At 46.3% G+C, this 21,149-nt stretch overlaps 1 long non-coding RNA gene across 1 annotated transcript; it reads left to right on the top strand.

Annotated features, from left to right (window-relative positions):
* The first annotated feature begins 17,897 nt into the window (after nucleotides 1-17,897).
* On the top strand, nucleotides 17,898-20,722 carry LOC125552147 (uncharacterized). The gene is made up of 2 exons (XR_007303443.2): nucleotides 17,898-19,209; nucleotides 19,304-20,722. It is a non-coding gene; the product is annotated as an uncharacterized LOC125552147 (long non-coding RNA).
* The last annotated feature ends 427 nt before the right edge of the window (nucleotides 20,723-21,149 follow it).

Here is a 21,149-nt window from a genome sequence, read left to right as displayed (position 1 = left end):
TCGCGGCCGCCGGAGTTGCTGCCCGCCGTCGCCGGAAACCGCTGCCGCCGCCGGTAATTCCCGATCCGATCAGGTAGTGTTTTTTTCGGTATCGTTTGTTTTGTGAACGCTCGCTGTTTATCTCTTCGCAGCGAATGATTTTGTTCGTTAGTCACTCGTAGTGGACGTTGGTCCGATAGATTTTTCTTTTTCTGTTTATTTTACGCCAAGGACCTTTTTGCGAATAAAAGTTTTGTACTTTATCCTCTAGGTTTCAAATGATCACAACTTTTTGCTCGTTTATCCAAATCCAACGAAACAAATGCCCAATTCTTCGTTGTGGTCCCCTCTATCCAGTAAACCAAACCAAAAATATTTTGGAAAGATTAAAATTTGAATTCGGACGAATTTGATTTTGAACTTCTTTTGATCATAACTTGAGTTTCGTATCTCCGATTTAGTTGATTCTTTTTGCAAATTGAAGCTCTTAACCTAAACTTTCTGTTAAGACCTAATCCACATAATTTAGGCACTGTTGAAAATTGTTTTCTGTTCACAAGAGTTATTCGCTTGTTTTCGAAGTTTTTCAAGATCTTTTCTTTGAATCTTATACTTGAGTGCTTATGTATGCTATTGTTTGTCTACGATAGATTTCCCGGAGTGCGAAGCTTGTTACTACGAATCTCTAGGGTTTTCCGATCATCAGCAAGGCAAGTTACACTTTGATCATACTCCTTCATACCTAGTTTTATTATGCATTAGTTACACCCTCAAAGATTGCATGAATATGATTAGGAACATGTGGTTATTGCTATGCAGTTCATGAGGTAGGAACCAATTACCTTTGATCACCCCAGGAATATACGTTATGCTCATATTGCTTATGCATGCTCGTAGACGGGGATTGGTATGTGAGAATCATGCAAGTTGGGAGAGATAATAATTAAGGGTAACTTAAGGTGGCAACTTTAGTACACATCTGGGTGGATTGGTTGCGGGCACCTGGAGAATCTTATGTTGTCCTAGGAGATCCCGGAGTACCCGTATGATCATCCTATGGAATGCCACCCAGGATCAAAAGGGATCATATGATTATTCTTGCCTAGAAACTTCTGTGTGCAGCCACAAGCCATTAAGCGCTCTGTCATAGTTGGGTAAGTTGTGTGACCTCTTTCTGTGGTGGACAAGCAGATGTAGGGGAAAGTAGGTGTACCGGTCTACCCAGAGTAAAGAGTTAATGCTTCATAAAGACTGTGTCTCGATCTTCTGATCATGGATGTGGTCGAGTCTTGTGGGCAAAAGTGTGCAACCTCTGCAAAGTGTACAAACTAATCATGATTAGCCATGTCCCCGGTTATGGACATCTTGAGTATCTAGAAGTGAATTATTTGTTGATCTCATCATTCTGTCTAATGAAATTGTTGGGTTAATATTTATTACTTGGTAATTTTGGGGTTGAGTTGGAGGAACCTTCTCAATAATGGCATAAACTTGGTAGTAAAATAAAATTTATTCCTTTATTGTAGGGAAAAATTAGCTTTATGCAAACATTAAACTTAGAGCCTCCACCATCCAAATATGCATGTAGTGATAGGTATTGCTCATTATTGCTCTATAGTGTGATCTTGCCAGCATATTCCATGTGCTAACCTATGCGGCTGCTACGTCTCATGTTGTAGAATTTTCAGACAAGGATTAAGGTGCGATAGGTCATTGTCATGCACTTAGTTTTGCCGTGGAGTTGGATGAACTCATTTATCTTTGAAGCTTCCACAGTTATTTTGTTTAGATGGCCTTCAGCCATATTATTGTAATAAGTACTCTTTATGAGGACCTTGATGTAATAAGTGTGTGATTGAACTTTATTATAAATCCTCATGTACTGTGTGTGTCAGCATACCGATCCAGGGATGACACTTAAGCATAGAGACTTCGATCCATTGGGATCGAGTCGCTACAGGGATGTATATACGAACGGAAACCTTTAGGGGGGACTGACTATGTGGGATGTACTTACGAACAGAAATGATTTCGCTTGTATAATTGTATTTTTTTAGCACCACTGTATGTATAACCGTATTTGAGCGCTCGCCGATCGCACATGACCTCATTTTGGCGAGTGTGTGTAGCGATCTGACCTCAAACGGTCAAATCTCTGTGTATAAGTGTCATCCTTGGATCGGTAATGCTGACACACACAGTACTCGAGGATTTATAACAGAGTTCAATCACACACTTATTACATCGAATGTCTTAAAAGAGAGTACTTATTACAATAATATGGCTGAAGGCCATCTAAATAAGATAGCAGGGGAAGCTTCGAGGGTAAATGAGTCCATCAACTCCAACGGCATAGCTGAGTGCATGACAACGACCTAGCCCACCTTACTCTTCGTCTGAAAACTCTGCAACATAATACGTTGCAGCCTGTGTAGGTAAGCACATGGAATATGCTGGCAAGATAACACTAAAGAGCAATGAACAAGTAACAACTATAACTATATGCATATATGGCTGGTGGAGGCTCTATGGTTATCTTTTTGCGAAAAGCTAGTTTTTCCCTACAACAAAGGAATATATTTTATTTAACTACAAAGTTTGTTGAAAAACATTGAGAATGGTAACCCCATCTCAATCCCAAATTAATAATGAATAACCCAACAAGTTAATTAAGTAAAGTGATGAGATCAACATAGAAATTCAAGCACCAGATACTCAAGATGTCCATAACCGAGAACACGGCTAACCATGATTAGTTTATACACTCAGCAAAGGTTTGCACACTTTTACCCACAAGACTCGATCTCCTCCATTGAAACATGATGTTTGAGAAACGGATGACCGAGACACAGTCTTTCCGAAGAGGTCCCCTTAACCGATAAATAGGCCGATACACCTACAATCCCCTACATTTGCTAGCCCATCATGAAAAGGTTTCCCACAACTTACACAACTATGCCAGGGCCCATAGTGGCTTGTGGCTGCACACGGAAGTTTCCAGCATGAATAACATAATGACCCCTTTGAGCCTGGGTGTCGAACCATAGGAAAAATCACACGGATACCCCGGGATTCTCCTTTGGACAACACCGGATTTCCCCAGGTGCCCACAAACCAATCCACCCAGAGGTCTGTTAAAGTAGCCAACTTAAGTAGACCCTTAGTTCATAATAACACTCACAACTATCATGAATCACTCAAACCAAACCACGTCTATGAGCATAGCATAGCAAACTTTAATAAGCATAATGTAGTAACTCCCAAGGTTTGAATAAAAAGGGCAATAGGTACTACCTCAACAACTACTTCCCAAATACCCACATGTTAAACAGATCCTACTCATGCCATGTTTGAGGATTGAGACTAATGCATAAAAACTGGGTAATAAGGGATATGACCAATGTGTTACTTGCCTTGCCAACAATCTGAAAACCCTAGTTGTCATGGAATTGTCACGGCAGATGTCCTAGTGTGAGGACTTGTCATGAGGCCACTGCATCTATGTGGTAGCTTGAGAGGGGTTGATCGGAATCAAGAGACGCAACTTGCAAGACAAAGATTTAGACAGCTTCGAGCCCCAGGAAACATCATTCGGTAACAACCCAACATGCTGTTTGTGGCTAGATCTGATTATCATCATGAGGGAGTCGCCGTATCTCCGGCTCTCCTTGTGTCTAGACTTAACGATTATTCAACTTGTCCCTCTTGGGGTGCCCTGCCCCTCCTTATATAAGTTGAAGGGGCGGGCTAGATGTAGAGTCCAACTCGTACTTAAGACTTAACTATTCTGACTTCTCTTCACGGGCTTCTCTCCATGGGCTTATCACCATGGGCTTCTTAATGTCTTAGGCTTCTTAACTGTCTGGCTTAAACAATCTGCCGGCTTACGGTAAACAAGCTGCCGGCTTACAATCTACCAACTTAACATCTGACTTAAAAAATCTACCGGCTTACAGTAAACAATCTGTCGGGTCATACCAATGAAATACCAAGTCCCAGTTGGGTCATATCTTCGGCCGGGTCATACCGCGGGGTATATCCCCGACATTAGCCCCCCAGTTTAATTTGGATTTATCCATGTTAAACGGATCCTGTAAACAAAACACAAGAACAATTTTAACAGGTTATGCTCTGGGTTAAATATTCTTGTAAGCCGACACCTGAACATCCTTAATTCCTTGTTATTTCCTTCTTCGAAAATCCGGGTCAATAAGCCAACTTCATAATCAATTTGCTGACGTTGGTTTCTCACAGAGAAAGACTGTGAAGAAAAATTCATTTGACTCAGCTCCCAATACTTAAAAATATTGGTCTTGAAATACTTATGTGACCTTCAACCTTCTTAAAGATGAAAAAACCTTCTGGGTTATAAATAGATGATGCCGAGTCAAAACTGAGAATTTTGAAGATTTCTCTCCCTCATATCCATATTACCTGTAGCCCCCAAGTATTGAGCAGAACAAAGTGATGACTTAAGACTTGCTTCAACATAAATATTACCACTTTGAAGAAATCCATGTTGTTCATCTCAATCACTAGTCAGAACTAAGTATTCCACATATGTAGCCCCCAAGTGTCGGGTTGTCATGCTTGTAGCAACCTGGGACTTCTAAAATTGCCTTATGCTCATAAAACCTTCAACCAGTGTATTCCCTAAGGGCCGGGTCATTATGCAATAATGAGCAGGGACTTTGTAGATATGGTCATGTAGACTTGAACAGCAACGTGTAGCCCCCAAGGGCCGGCTCAGTAAGATAATACTGAGCTGGGACTTTATATATATACTTCATTGAAAATAACTTCATATGATGTAACCCCCACCATGGGGCTTGAACCCACGTCCACAAGGTTAAGAGCTTTGTACTCTACCAACTGAGCAATAAACCTTTCAATATAATGGATTAAAGCTTGTCTACCTTAAATTTTTGACAGGAGCAATTGGTAGCCCCCAAGGGCCGGTTCATTATGATGTGATGAGTTGGGTCTTCAATAAGGCCAGTAAAAATGACTTTGCATTAGCCCCCAAGTGTCATGGTGCATGCTTGCAGCGACATGAGACTTGCATATTTGATGTAATCTCAACTTGAATAATGTAGCCCGCAAGTGCCGGGTCGTAAGCCCGCAGCGACTCGAGACTATTCCTTCCATTGTAGAATAAATCATACCCATTGATAAAATAATAGCCATTGCGCTAAAAGCGACTTTGAAAACCTCAATCATAATACTCGTGAAAGGATCGATACGGTCGACTAGAGGGGGGTGAATAGGAGACTACAAATTTTAATCTTTCTTGTAGATTTTAAGGCTTAGCGAATAAAAGAGTTCACTAGATATGCAACTAGGTGAATGCAACCTATATGACAAGCAAGCTCCAAGAAGAAAAGCTAGGCAACAAACTACTTAGCAAGCCAACAAGCATACAACAACTAAGAAAGGTGCGGGAAAGGATTAACCACAAGTGAGACGAGGGCGCGGATTTTAACCCGAAGTTCACTCTTCCTTGGGGAAGAGCTAATCTCCGTTTGGAGCGGTGTCAGAGCCAAAGCTTGCGGAATGCCACCAAGGGCTCACCGTATTCTCCTTCGAGTTACCCCCAACGGATGAGCCTCGAACCACTCGGGGTTGGTCTTGAAGGTGACCACCACACCTTTACAAACTTCTCCGGAGCACACCACAAGCAAGGAAGCTTCCGGAGGAACCTCTAACCGCCTAGGAGCCCAAGCTCCAAGAGTAACAAGTCAATGGGGAAGAAATGTTGCGGGGAACGCGATTTGGTTTGGTCAAGTTGTAGATCGGGTCTTGCTCTCCCAATCCCCAAAGTTTCAACAAGTTTGGGTGGAGGGATTGAGAATATTGAGCAGAATGGGGTGTAGCAATGGTGGAGCTCGACAAGACATTAGTGTTGAGGGTTGGAGGAGGAAGAAAGGCCTTTTTATAGTGTTCATAGCTGGGTGGGGATTTCTACCCGTTGGACCCCGTGCGCACGGGCCAAGTCAGCCCCGTGCGCACGGGGTGTCCAGAGACAATCGCACCACCCCGTGCGCACGGGGGTCAAAAGACCCCGTGCGCACGGGGTACCCAGTAACTTACTGTTGCAACTTTCTGAGTACCATAGCACACACACTAGGTTCATATGAGGTGGTTGGAGTGGGAAGGGTAAGAGAGTAAGGCTCGGCAAAGGCATTCCCACACAACATTTATCCACACAGACCCCTCTTAATAGTGTGGTCTTTCCTACGACTCGAAGCAAACCAAAACTAAACCTTCGAAGCGTCGAAAGACCACACCTTTGTCCTTTTTGAATTGGGGGGTCGCACATCTCCATCGCGGGCACTTAGAACCAATAACCTGAGATAAACTTTAGCAACTGATATTAGTTCAACTAACCACATTTTCATCACACCAAAATATAGCTTAAGTGCCATTAGCACTTTCAATCTCCCCCTTTTTGGTTCATTGATGACAACGTGGTTAGAGCATGGAAAAGAGGATAAACAGATAGAAGGCCATGGAACAAATAATGATCATGATAGCTCCCCCTATATGTGTGCCCGAAAACAAGAATGCATTTAGTACACCCATAGGAGGTTCGACCAAGATCATTATTGATAAGTCATGAGATTCATCAAAATAAACCTATAACGGTGCCTAGATCTCATGGCACAGTGCAGTGAGAAAATAATGTGAGACCCAATAAGCATACGAGGATAATAGCAAGGTTCAATAATAAAGCTAGGGTCTCACAATAATGCTAGAGGCTCACAACCACACAGACGGAAAGGAAATAAGAGTATCTCAAGCCGACTAAAACCAACCAACAGCGAGAAACACGAGGCTTGAGATCTCAACACACCCACGAACACACACCACCACACACACCACTTCTCCCCCTTTGTCATCAAGACAACCAAAAGGAGACAAATGGCGACACGAGACCCACTACACAAGAGGAGGAGCACTCGAGGCATCATCATCATCATCAAAACGCGACCCAGCCATTGGGAAAGACCGAGCAGTGGCCTCACTATCGACGTCCTTAGAACCTGGACCGACCTCCTCACCAGCAGCAGCCCTTGCTGCCTTCTGCTCACGCCGAACAAGATTCTCCTTGTTTATTTCCTTAATCTGACGACACTGAATCGACTGACACATCTTGAAGATGTTGCTCAAGGTCTTGAATAGCGACTTCTTCTCTCCCTTGGCAAAGATGGCCTCAGAGCCAACAGACTTGGCCTTACCACGAGGGATCCGTGCAGTAGAGGACATGCCTGGAGTGTAAGTACCACGATCCTCAGGCCTAGGGTTGCGCCCCTTCTTGATGGGAACATAGGGAGCAAGAGAAGCTGGGGTCCAGTTGGAGTTGCGCTTGGGAATAGCAGTCTTGAAGCTCGCAATGTACTTTGCTGGACAGACGGTCTCAATCAATGCCTGTACGAAAGGATCATAGATCAAAGACTTGTTCTCTTGTACACACTGACGCAGCTCGTGGTACATGAAATCCAGAACATCCACTTTCTTATTCTGATGAATATACACAAAGACATCAAGCATGGAGCTCCGAATGTTATGGGAATCCTCGGCCTTTGGAGTGAGGGTATACCGCAGGATATGGCGCATGGTGTCATAGAGGGGCAAGAGGTCTTTGATTGACCCAGTGACAAACGACTTGTCTTGTTTGTAAGCAAAGGCAATCTCATCCTTAGTGCGCTGCCCACTTTCCCGAACAATGCCAAACTCATCAGAAACAGTCTCTTCATCCATGAATGGGTAGGGAATGATCTCGGAGAACTTTGCCATAGGAGCTGAACACTGATACGTTCCGGACATCCATGTGAGGGTGCGAGCAGAATCATTGGAGAAGTACAGAGTGGCAAAGAACTGCATCACAAGATCTTCATTGTAGGGGTGGTTGAAGGTGACAAACGGAATCAGATCCAATCGTCCAAGAGCGGAGTACACACCGGGATACAGATGATCATTGTCGCGCAAACTCTCAGTGTTGACTTGCTTGTGAGGAGCAAACTTCTTTGACTTGGTCATAAGAAGCTCATGATAGATTCTTTGCTAAAATCCATTCTTAAAACGGGGATCCATTCCCATACTCGTGGCCTTAACATACGGATGGTTCTGTCTCTCAGCCCAGATCTCTGGCTTGGTCCACTTGACAAGAGGCATATTCCGGAGGTCACGCCTGCCCGGAGTGGCTTCCTCCGGACTAGACTCCTCTCCCTCTTCTTCATCTTCCTCATCACGATCATCTTCTTCATCTTCCTCATCACGATCATCTTCTTCTTCTATCTCATCATCTTGCGATTCATATTCTTCCTCAAATTCATCGGAAGCCTCAACAACGGGCCGCTTTGAGGCTGCACGGCGAGCACGGCCCTAACCTGTCCCAGACCCCTGACCCATACCTTCAGACGGCTGACGACGAGCAATGGTGAAGTCCTTTGATACTCCTTTTGCACGCTTGCGACGAAGCTCGGACCTCTTGTCAGCGGAGTCTGAAACACACACAAAAACCCAACAACACAAAGCACGAGGCACAAATGAGTACAAGTGCAAGATAAATGGCAAGGAGATGGACAAAAATCTAGGCAATAGTTCCTGGATAGCCCGTGCGCACGGGGGTTTAGACCCCATGGGCACGGGGGTCCCGTGCGCATGGTATAGGACCGTGGGCACGGGGGCCCGTGGGCACGGGGCCCCGTGCGCACGGGGGTCAAACACCCCGTGGACACGGGGGTCTCCCAGCGGCAGCCACTTCCAGATCAAAATCCGGGAGTGGGTGCAGTAGAGGGACCAATGGATCTACGCACTAGACTTCTATCTACAAACTAGATGAGGCCAACCGAAGCTAGGGAGCAAAGAAACCCTAAAGTTAGAACAAAAAGAGGGCAACTCAAGGAGATGGAACAAGAGGAGAGGACCAACCGGAGGAGGACCCCATCAGGACCCAGATCCACGGAGGAAGAACTCCGACAAGGCCCGGAGGAGCTCCGGCGAGAGGAGGCGACGGCGGCGGCGCTGGAGGCTTCCTGGGGAGTGGAGGGAGCGAATGGGTGGGAATGAACCCGAGCCCCCCCCCCCACATGCCCCACCTCTTCAGGACCGGAAACCACAGACCCCGTGCGCACGGGCTAAGTGAGCCCCGTGCGCAATGGGGTCCGGTGCGCACGGTACAGAGCCCGTGGGCACGGGGGGCCCGTGGGCACGGTACAGGCCCGTGCGCACAGGGTATTCAGGAACTTTGACATGAGTGGATTTTTAGATATAGAGTTGAGTGTATACTCTTACCCCTACTTCACAAGGCACTCGGTCTACGTTTCTGAACACACCGCGAGGAAAGTCCTATCACTATGGAAAGGGTATATGCGGAGCACCTGTACCAAAAAGAAGCGAGGAGAACCAGACCAAAAAAAAGAAAATAAACACCACACCACACACACGAAACAAACACGGACAAAACCCTCAAGCGAGGGCGGTGGCCGAGGCCACCATGTTTGAGTTTACTTGGTATGGCACCGCGAAGATATGAACCTTGGGCCCAAGACCAATACTCATCTTTGAAGCACAAGTACCACCTAAAGTGGCTTATGTGAAGATTGTGTTTGTTTTATGCGCTTCTAGGATAAGATAGCTCATGAGTTGAGCTAGCTCCCCCTAGACATGTGCCTACATCTAAGCAAGATAGTACATGAGTATGTGTGTGCGAGCAAGAGTTTCATCCGAAGTTACTAATATCCACGATATTTAGCTCATGCCTTAACTCGCGGAATCTTGCTTCGTCAAGGGGCTTGGTGAAGATGTAAGCTAGTTGATTCTCGGTGTTGACATGGAGTAACTCAATGTTTCCCTTGGCCACATGATCTCTAATGAAATGATGACGAATCTCAATATGCTTGGTCTTGCTATGTTGAACCGGATTCTCGGCGATCTTGATGGCGCTTTCATTGTCACACCAAAGAGCACTTTGTCACATTTGACACCGTAATCCATCAAATTTTGCCTCATCCATAGTAATTGGGCACAACAACTTCCGGCAGCAATATACTCGGCTTCGGCTGTGGAGAGAGATATACAATTTTGCTTCTTTGAAGACCAACTTACCAACGATCTCCCTAGGAATTGACATGAGCCGGATGTGGACTTGTGATCAACCTTGTCTCCAGCCCAATCCGAATCCGAGTAACCCATTAACTCAATGATGATCCCTTGGGATACCAAAGGCCCAAGTTTGGGGTATGAACCAAATATCGAAGGATCCTTTTCACTGCCGAGTAGTGGCTCTCCTTAGGAGCGGATTTAAATCTTGCACACATACACACACTCAACATAATATCTGGCCTAGATGCACAAAGGTAAAGCAAGGAACCGATCATAGAGCGATATACCTTTTGATCCACTTCTTTACCATTTGGATCAAGATGAAGTTGACCATTTGTGTCCATGGGTGTCTTCATTGGCTTGATTTCTTGCATTTTGAATCTCTTGAGCATGTCTTGGATATAACGAGATTGATTGATGAAGGTTCCGCCTCTCAATTGCTTCACTTGAAACCCGAGAAAGAACTTCAACTCTCCCATCATGCTCATCGCAAATTCCTTAGTCATAAGATTCTCAAACTCAATGTTAATAGCATGGTTAGTTGACCCAAAGATAATATCATCAACATATATTTGGCAGACAAACAACTCTCCTTTTACCCTCTTCGTAAAGAGAGTGGAATCTATTACCCCAATCTGGAACCCCTTCTCGCTTAGGAACGCCGTAAGGTGATCATACCAAGGACAAGGTGCTTGTTTGAGTCCATAGAGTGCCTTATGGAGTTCATAAACGTGAGAGGGATGATCGGGGTCTTCAAAACCGGGAGGTTGCTTAACATACACCAACTCCTTAAGAGGACCATTAAGAAATGCACTCTTAACATCCATTTGATATAATTTGAAATCATGATGAGAGGCATTAGCAAGCAAGATGCGAATGGATTCGAGACGGGCAACGGGGGAAAAAGTTTCACCAAAGTCCAAACCTTCAACTTGGGTGAAACCTTGTGCCACTAACCTTGCCTTGTTTCTTATTACTTGTCCATATTCATCTTGTTTGTTCTTGAAAATTCACTTTGTTCCAATGACATTATGAAATTCCTTGGGTCTTTCTACAAGGGTCCACACTTCGTTGCGTGTGAAGTTGTTGAGTTCTTCATGCATGGCATCTATCCAATCCAGATCGTCAAGGGCATCTTCCACCTTAAGGGGTTCAACACAAGAGACAAACGAGTGATGTTCACAAAAGTTTTCCAAACATCTACGAGTAGTTACCCCCTTTTTGATGCTTCTATAGATGTTCTCGGTGAGGTGTTGAAGATGTTTTAGCTTGGCGGCCACTTTTTGCTCTTTGCGGTCAAGCTCTTCTTCACTTGGTTTTGGACTTGATGAAGAAGCTTGCCCTTGAGATTGCTTTAGCCTTGGAGACACTCTTCTCTTTGCAACCACAGGTTCTTGCTCAGTAGGAAGTGATGACGATGAAGACACTTGTGATTGGGGTTGATCTTGATCTTGATCATGACTTTGAGCTTCATCTTGAGCCTCAGCGATTGGTTCTTCATTATTCGGAAGAGTTTGCTCTTGATCTTGCTCAGGAATAGGAGGGTCTTGATCTTGTTCTTGGATAGGTTCATTACTTCCCAAGGCATCTTGTACAAGTGGTGTCGGTGATGACTTCCCTTGTGGAAAATCCTCAAGAGGGGCTCTTACTCCTTCTTCTTCTACTTGGACATGGGGTGTTTCTTGTGGGAGAATGTGGCCTATCCCCATTGTCCTTATAGCTTGTGAAGGAGCCTCATCACCTACAACACTAGGAACAATTTGCTCCATGCGGGAGCCATTATCTTCATCAAACTCCACATTTACCGTTTCCTCAATGCATCCGGTGGATTTATTGAGAACTCGGTAAGCATGAGAGTTTGATGCATATCCAACAAATATGCCCTCATAAGTTCTAGACTCAAATTTAGCTAACCGGGATTTTTTTTTAAAATGAAACACTTACAACCGAATACCCGAAAGTATTTGACATTGGGATTTCTCCCAATTAGGAGCTCATAAGGGGTCTTGTTCTTGAGCTTGCGAAGATAAAGCCGGTTTGAAGCATGGCACGCAGTGTTGATGGCTTCTGCCCAAAGCTTGTGTGGTGATTTGTACTCATCAAGCATGGTCCTAGCCATCTCAATAAGAGTCCGATTCTTCCTCTCCACAACACCATTTTGTTGGGGAGTATATGGTGCGGCATATTGGTGCTTTATCCCCTCTTCACTCAAGAATTCGTCCATTGTATAGTTTTTGAACTCGGTGCCATTGTCACTTCGGATTGCCTTGATCTCACAGTTATGTTGACGTTGAGCTTCTTTGGCAAAGTTGATGAAGGTTTCTAGAGTTTCATCTTTAGTCTTGAGAAAGAACACCCAAGTATATCTTGTGAAGTCATCAACAATGACAAGGCAATATCTCCTTCCTCCCAAACTATCATATGTTGGAGGCCCAAATAGATCCAAATGGATAAGCTCGAGGGGCCTCAAGGTGGTGATGATAGTCTTCACTTTATGAGCTTTTTCATGAAGCTTTCCGGCAATGCAAGCACTACAAGGACGATCTTTGGCAAAAGACACATTGGTTAGTCCAAGAATGTGCTCCCCCTTTAAGAGAGCTTGTAAATTTCACATGCCCATGTGGGCTAGCCTACGGTGCCATAGCCACCCCACGTCGGCCTTGGCCATTTGGCATGTTGCAAGATGAGTTTTCTCTTTCGAGAAATCAACCATGTAAAGGTTGTCTTCAACATGACCAACAAAGACCACTTTGAGATTGCTCCTCTTAAAGACGGTCACATGGAATTCACCGAAATGTGAATCATATCCGGCACGAGCCAATTGAATAGTTGAAAGTAAATTGTAGTGAAGGGATTGGACAAGCATGACATTTGCAAGAGATGAATCATTAGAGATTACCACCTTGCCCAAACCCAATACCTTTCCCTTGCTATTGTCACTGAAGGAGATGTTCGACGAGGCCTTGAGTGAATCAACGAACTCCACAAGCATCTCCCTTTCTCCGGTCATATGATTGGTGCATCCACTTTCGATCACCCATTGAGTTCCACCGGAGACATAGTCCTACAATAATCAAGCTTTGGTTATAGGTACCCATTTTGCAATGGGTCCTGGTGAGTTAGCAACAAGGGTCTTGGGAACCCAAATAGTCCAAGCATAATCATCATAGTTAGTTCCAACAAATTTTGCAAAGGTATAGCCATCATCTCCTCCCATGAGAACATATGATGGATTATTCTTGCCGGCAAAATTCTTGGGAATAGCCTTGTCCCTAATGACCTTACCATTCCCAACACCCTTCATTTCCTTCTCCTTCTCTTTATGCCCTTCTTGCACAAACACTACCTTTTGGGGAGGGGAAGGAGTCGGACTGATCTTCTTGTTGTTCTTCTTCTTGTTGTTGTTCTTACCACTCTTAGATGCGGGATTAAACCCAACTCCCTCCTTGGCAACACACTCCTTTTGGTTGCTCAAGAGATCGTTTAAGTTTTTCTCCCCTTGGATGCATGGTACAAGCCCTTTCTCAATTTGAGCTTTCAACTTCTTATTTTCCTCTTGAAGGGAGGTGAAATCATGAGCAAAGTTAGCCGTACAAGCATCACCATTTAAATCAATATCAGGTACGAAAGTGAGAGCCTTAATGGTTGTAGCTTTTAATTGAGCATAAGACTCGGTGAGAGCAATGAGGTCACCTTTGACAACCTTGGAACTAATCACAAGGAACTCATGCTCCTCAACAAGTCTTGTATGGTCAACTAGAAGTTTTTCAACTCTAACGTTAAGAGCATCTTTATTCTCAAGAGCAAGTTGCAAAGCAAAGTTGGTTTTAACAAAGTCAATTTGATGAGCAGATAAGGCTTCCTCAAGTGATGCTCTCATGACACTCTCTATAAGGAGGTTCTCAACATTCTCAATAAAGTCATCGCATTCGGCGAGTGACTTAAGGAGATCGCCAAAATGAGCACGAGCTTCACCATGAAGAGTTTTCATGAAAGCCATTGAGGATTCCTAATCATTATCCACACCCTCCTCACACTCATCCTCCACTATCTCACATGAGACATTGGGAGTGTAGTTGTTGGGTCTCTTGGGTTTGGACTTTGTTTTTACCTCTTTGGCCATGAGGCATCGATGAGTGAATGGCTTGTCATCGTTTGGAGAGTCGAAGAGGCCAATGGTGGAGGAGGAGGTAGTGGCATGCATGGCGAAGGCGGCCTGCCCACTTGATCATCATCACCGTCATCTTCATCTCCAGACATGTATTCTTCATGAACAAGAGCCTTGTCATCCTTCCTCTTTGCAAACTTGGTGAACTTCTTCTTCTTAAGCACAAGCTTCTCGGACTTGTCTTCACGTCTCTCATATGGACAATCATGAACAAAGTGTCTTGGGCTATCACAATTGTAGCATTTCCTTCGTCCAAAATATCTTCCTTGAAGATTTCTTCCTTTGTTTTCCATGGTCCCAGAGTACTTCTTGACTAAGAGAGCCAAGTCTTTTGCAAAATCATTTGCCGGGCATGAGGTTTCGTTATCCTCCTCACATATCTCTTCACTCACTTCTTCCTCCCTTGAGGGTTGTCTCATCACTTTCTTGGCCTTCAAGGCAAGATTGGAGTTCTTGGTTGCTTGAGCTATTGCAATGTTTTCTTGGACTTGGTTTCCAAAAGAACATGGGTAGAGAAGGTGGAAACAACTTGAGCCGAAGTCAACTTGTGATAGTCTGGACGTTGATGAACCATCATGACCATGGTATGTTCTGTGAGAACCATAGCATCTATGAACTTGTCCTTGATGAATTCATCATTTTCCCAAGTGCACCCAAAGGTTCTCAAGTTGAGCACAAGGGACTTCAACCTTTGGTAAACCTCTTCTGCAGACTCACCCTCATTCCTCACAAAGAGATTGACTTCTTGTTTGAGCAAGGCCAACCGAGATCTTCGAATTGCTTCATCTCCTTCAAGAGCCTCCTCAAGGCAATCCCAAATTTCCTTTGCGGTTTTGAGAAGAGCAATGGAATCACTATAGTCTTCAGTCACTGCGTTGCGAAGCATGTTGTGTGCGGTAGCATTGAGTTGATCGTCAACTGCTTCCCTTGGAGTGAGATTCATTGGGTCCTTGGGGTTGAATCCATTGACACAATCCACCACAATTGAGTTGAAGCACTGCGCATGTGAGACTCCATATCTAGCTTCCACTTAGCAAACACATTAGCTTTCAAAGGGGGCGGAGGCCCAACAGGATTAATGCGAGGATTTTGCAAGGGTTGAGGAGAGTAAAAGGGTTCCACTGCATTGTACTGGGGAACTTGAGTACGAGCCGGGGAAGCAAGAGGTTCCCTCGAGTCATTCGCATCATGAACCTCATTTGGGTTAAACGAGTTTGATGCGGACGTTGATGGCTTTAGGCGAGCATCAATTTCCTCCTTGACCGAGGCACGAACCTCTTTCAACATAGAGACTTTGAGGTCTGCAAACATTGAAAGAAGATCGGCCGCGGTTAAGGGGACATTCGGGTTAGTAGTAGCGGCAGGAGCAACGACCGGAGCACCAAGTGTCCCAGTCGCGACCGGGGGTTGGTTTTGACCATCTCCTGCAACGGGTAGGCCACCTCCCTCATTCCCTAGATCGACCATATCCTCTAAGGTTGTAAAACCTTATATTAGAGCACGAGGCTCTGATACCAATTGAAAGGATCGGTACAGTCGACTATAGGGGGTGAATAGGAGACTACAAATTTTAATCTTTCTTGTAGATTTTAAGGCTTAGCGGATAAAAGAGTTCACTAGATATGCAACTAGGTGAATGCAACCTATATGACAAGCAAGCTCCAAGAAGAAAAGCTAGGCAACAAACTACTTAGCAAGCCAACAAGCATACAACAACTAAGAAAGGTGCGGGAAAGGATTGACCACAAGTGAGACGAGGACGCGGATTTTAACCCGAAGTTCACTCTTCATTGGGGAAGAGATAATCTCCGTTTGGAGCAGTGCCGGAGCCAAAGCTTGCGGAATGCCACCAAGGGGTCATCGTATTCTCCTTCGAGTCACCCCCAACGGATGAGCCTCGAACCACTCGGGGTTGGTCTTGAAGGCGACCACCACACCTTTACAAACTTCTCTGGAGCACACCACAAGCAAGGAAGCTTCTAGAGGAACCTCTAATCGCCTAGGAGCCCAAGCTCCAAGAGTAACAAGTCAATGGGGAAGAAATGTTGGCGGGAACGCGATTTGGTTTGGTCAAGTTGTAGATCGGGTCTTGCTCTCTCAATCCCCAAAGTTTCAACAAGTTTGGGTGGAGGGATTGAGAGTATTGAGCAGAATGGGGTGTAGCAATGGTGGAGCTCAACAAGACATTAGGATTGAGGGTTGGAGGAGGAAGAAAGGCCTTTTTATAGTGTTCATAGCTGGGTGGGGATTTCTGCCCGTTGGACCCCGTGCGCATGGGCCAAGTCAGCCCCGTGCGCACGGGGTGTCCAGAGACAATCGCACCACCCCGTGCGCATGGGGGTCAAAAGACCCCGTGCGCATGGGGTATCCAGAGAGTTACGCAGTACCCCGTGCGCACGGGGGTCAAAAGACCCCGTGCGCATGGGGTATCCAGAGAGTTACGCAGCACCCCGTGCGCACGGGGGTCAAAAGACCCCGTGCGCACGGGGTACCCAGAGAGTTACCCAGTACCCCGTGCGCATGGGGGTCAAAAGACCCTGTGCGCACGGGGTACCCAGTAACTTACTGTTGCAACTTTCTGTGTACCATAGCACACACACTAGGTTCATATGAGGTGGTTGGAGTGGGAAGGGTAAGAGAGTAAGGCTCGGCAAAGGCATTCCCACACAACATTTATCCACACAGACCCCTCTTAATAGTGCGGTCTTTCCTACGACTCGAAGCAAACCAAAACTGAACCTTCGAAGCGTCGAAAGACCACGCCTTTGTTCTTTTTGAATTGGGGGGTCGCACATCTCCATCGCGGGCACTTAGAACCAATAGCCTGAGATAAACTTTAGCAACCAATATTAGTTCAACTAACCGCATTGTCATCACACCAAAATATAGCTTAAGTGCCATTAGCACTTTCAACTGGTTATTGATAACCATAATAAAAATCCAGCCATGTTGCCTATTAAAGATTTGAATCATATAACCCGGTTTGAAAACCGGTTCCTGTGATATTTGATCACACTATTGGTTTACCAATCCAGTGTAGTAAGGGTGATAACCCAAAATTTGAGCACTGGTTATTATCATATATTGCCGGTTTGAGAACAAAGCCAGTCCGGGTTAATAAACACCATATATTATCTCATCTCATACTGGCGACTTATAGTCAAAAACCAGGCCGGGTTAATGAACACCGGTTAATGTCATATATGACTCAAAAGGCATTATAAGCCTTATTGGTTTTCAACTATATATTACTATGTCAGAAAAGAAAAAAAATCTCAAAAAGACGTTCAAAGCAACAAACAACAGAAAATCCAAGGCTTTCATGGGCCGCCAAGCCAAAATATCTTCTTCAATGAAACTAGCATTAGCCACTGGAAGGTACGCGCTTTCCGTGAGCCGGCACTCACATTACCCAATCGACATTTTAACCCAGATAAATTCAGTTCTTATTTAAAGATAGACTTATCAGGAGTACGCAGGGTCAGAGTAGCATCGTGCATCATAGGCTAATTTATCCAAGTTTCAAGAAGGCGGCTGTATCAGCATGAGCTTCTCCTTGCTTTCCGTAAACCGTGCCCTCACATGACAAACCGACGTTTTAACCTTAACGAGTTCAGGGTCTTGTTTAAAAGATTGACTGTTAAGAGTTTGTCGGGTCAATCAGGATTACCTGATGGAGAAGCATCTGGCATACAGGCAGGATAACCCGGGATTTTAGGTGAATACACGTGGCTTCCAAGCCTGGCTTTTATAGCCTATTACAAGGTTATAAACTCTTTGTTCTTTATAACAAAAGAGCCCCCAAGCAATATTTGAGTTGTGCTCAAGGGGTACCTATGTTTGAGTTGTGCTTTTGCAACAGACTCTCTTTGGTCCCTTTTAACCTGGGTAGCAAGCCCCCAAGTGTTTTGTAAGCATGGCGTATAAGCTGGATGAAAGGGTAATCAGGAAGCCCCCATGTAACCTAATAAGATAAGCCAATAAGGCGGGATACCCATGTTTGAACTGCGCATCATGGCAGCAAGTTCTCTTTGGCAACCTTTAATTTTCTGAGAACTCGAACTTGCGAGAGATGAATTTCTTTTTCGACCGGAGTTTTAACCCGGATATTGAGAGCTTCAGTGCTTTGTGGGAGAGAGATGTCTCTTGAGCTGTATTTTAAATCAGAATCTTCATTTTGAGCCGGCAATTTTCTGACGGCCTTTAAATTTTCACCAAGATGGCGGTAGCCTCTGGAACCGGGTTATCTTCCATCCAATGATCCAGAGTCTTGAATCTCACAATGTTTACTAAGTCATGTCATCGTAGCCCCCGAGTCTTAAGACTACTCAAGGAGTTGGCTTGAGACTCTCCATACTTGACCATGATATAACCAGTAGATTGCTGAAATATGTTGAGTCCCGGTGGGTTATAATTGACCCTGTCCATTGACCCGTTCGGTGTAGCCAAGGACCATAGTTTGATGGTCTCCTTTGTAATTATGAATTCTGCATAAGAATTTGCACAAACAAGAGTAATTTTTCTCAGAGAAAATAAGAATGGATAGAAACTTGACAGGGTGGATTTCACCTGATATGTTTTATCAAGAAATGATGATAGAGGTGGCGGCTTAAATCGCGACACCTGGCGGCTCAAAAGAGATCCTCCGGGTCATGTTGACCTTTTTTTAAATATGTAAAGTCGGAACAAGGGAGAGCCGAACGGACCATCCTCGACACAACGGGTCAAGCACAACGCAGCGGGTCAAGCGCGGGGCGGCTCAGATGCAGGGTGGCTTGGAGACCAGCCAACGGCGACTTGTGGCGTAGCGGCGGTGACTTGTGACAGAAGAGCGAGGCTGGCGGCGGCTCGGCAAGACCACAGAAGCTGTGGCCTGCGGCTACGGGGACCCCTGGCAAGGCAAGATTCGGTGGCGACGGCATGCTAGCAAGGCACGATGAATCCGCGAGCGACTTGTAAGTGACGGGGCTCAAGGCCTCGGTGATGCATGACTCGCTGCTGTAGAATTTTAACAGTGGAAATTTGACGCGGAGGCAGTGGCTATGGCAGGGGTGATTGCAACACGGCAAGTTCATGGAGTAAAGGGAGGCTCACTCTCAATGTAGATGGAGTGGCGGCTCAAGGGAGCGGCTCAATGGGCTCCGGCGGGTCAATGACCGAGGCGAGTCACGTCTCAAGCAGCTTAGCTTAAGGCGATGGCAGCTTTGCGCGACGGGCGGCTCACGGCGAGACCTGCAGCGGAAACGGCGGAGACGAGTCCTCGACCGCAGAAACAGGGTGCTACAGCGACAAATCCGGTTCTACCCGGTGCGGGCGTCAGAGGTCAACCGCTGGACTACGGCGAGGCGGCTCATGGCAGAAATAGCAGGGCCGGCCGGCTACAAGTGGCCCGAGGCGGTGGGTTGGCGAAAACCGGTGGAGGCGAGTCAAGCGGCCGACTTGAAGCTGAAGCAGCGGGACTTCGGCGAGTTGAAGCGGTGCCGCAACGGCGGCAACAACTTGGTGGCTCAATACAACGGAGCGGCGAAGGCAACTCGGCGAGGCAAAGCAAGTCCGACTTGGAAGCGAGGCGAGCCCGCCCACTACCCGGACCCGGACCCATGGTCATCTTGTGCGGAAGGAGCCGTCGACGTCGACTTGGCCAGTGGAAAAAAAAGCACGGCCAAAGCGGCTCAGAGCCGGAGCTGGGGCGATTTGGTGCGTCAGTACGGCGGCTCAGAACCAACATGAAGCAGAGAAGGCGCAAGACAGCACCAGCGACAGCGGTGAATGGCTACGGTGGTCGCTACAGAAGTGGCGGACATTATTCCTGAACCATGGCTGTATCCAATTCCGGATCATGGTCGTGGCGCCTCGAGGCCGGGGCGCCGGAGATGACCCAGCCGAGGCACCGGTTTAATCCGCGGCGGCTCACCGCGATGGTGGCAACGACCGGGTCACACAGAGGTGGTAGCAACCCGCGGCGCGGCCCGAGATGCAGCAGAGGAGGAGGCCAGCATGATGGCGGCGATGGCTCAAGCACGAGGCCTGGGCGGCTTGGCGCGAGTGGTTCGACGGGCCGGCGCTGTGAGGCATCCGGTGAGCCGACAGAGTTGCGGCAGAGGAGACGAGGCGACAACAGTGACTTGGGGGTCGAGTGGCCGGTTCGAGGCGGCGGCGAGGCGAGCCATCTTGCCGCCGACGAGGTGGAAGTGGCCGCGCGGTGGCTGGCGGTTGACGAGGCACCGGCGGGTCAAGGCTGCGCTAAGGGCACAACAGCCCGGGTCGCGCTCGGAGCTGTGGTGATGGATCTGACCGAAGGCGAGGTCGAGACTTGATAAGGCAGCTGGCTTTTCTTTATATATATTTTTTTCAAGATCCGGTTGACTCTCCGCTTCAGGGGAGGAAAGTGGCCACTTCTAAATTTTTGCTTAAACTATGAACCGCCGTATCTGCCAATTGCGATTGGAAACAACTCTTCAGACTTGATTTTGGCCTGTCTTGGGATTGGACACATTTATCTCAGCGAGTCTCTGTTGATTCTAAAGAAAACGCACGGGCCAGGAATGATGGCAATGTTAAGTCCCCGGGCCGTACGAAAATAACCTCTTCATGATCTGTTTAACTAAACACACGCGGACGTTGTCCCGCCGTCTCATGGCGTTCCTTGATTAAAAACCAGTGGGTTTCACCGACGCACAACTGCTTAAAATTTTGATCTAGGATTCGATTGAATTGCTTGTCGAGTAACCCTAATCTCTCGAATTCTTCTTTATCCATTTGATCGCGAGCTTCTCGATCCTTGAAAGATCCCTCCAAGAACTCAACACCACCGTGCATAGGCCCTACGGTGGGCGCCAACTATCGTTGAATTGTCACGGCAGATGTCCTAGTGTGAGGACTTAGTCGTGAGGCC

This window comes from Triticum urartu, chromosome 4A (assembly GCF_056163025.1).
Source record: "Triticum urartu cultivar PI428250 chromosome 4A, HENAU_Tu73, whole genome shotgun sequence".
NCBI lineage: Eukaryota > Viridiplantae > Streptophyta > Magnoliopsida > Poales > Poaceae > Triticum > Triticum urartu.
Note: the sequence above shows the minus strand (reverse complement) of the source record. Positions and strands in the feature narration are given on the sequence as shown.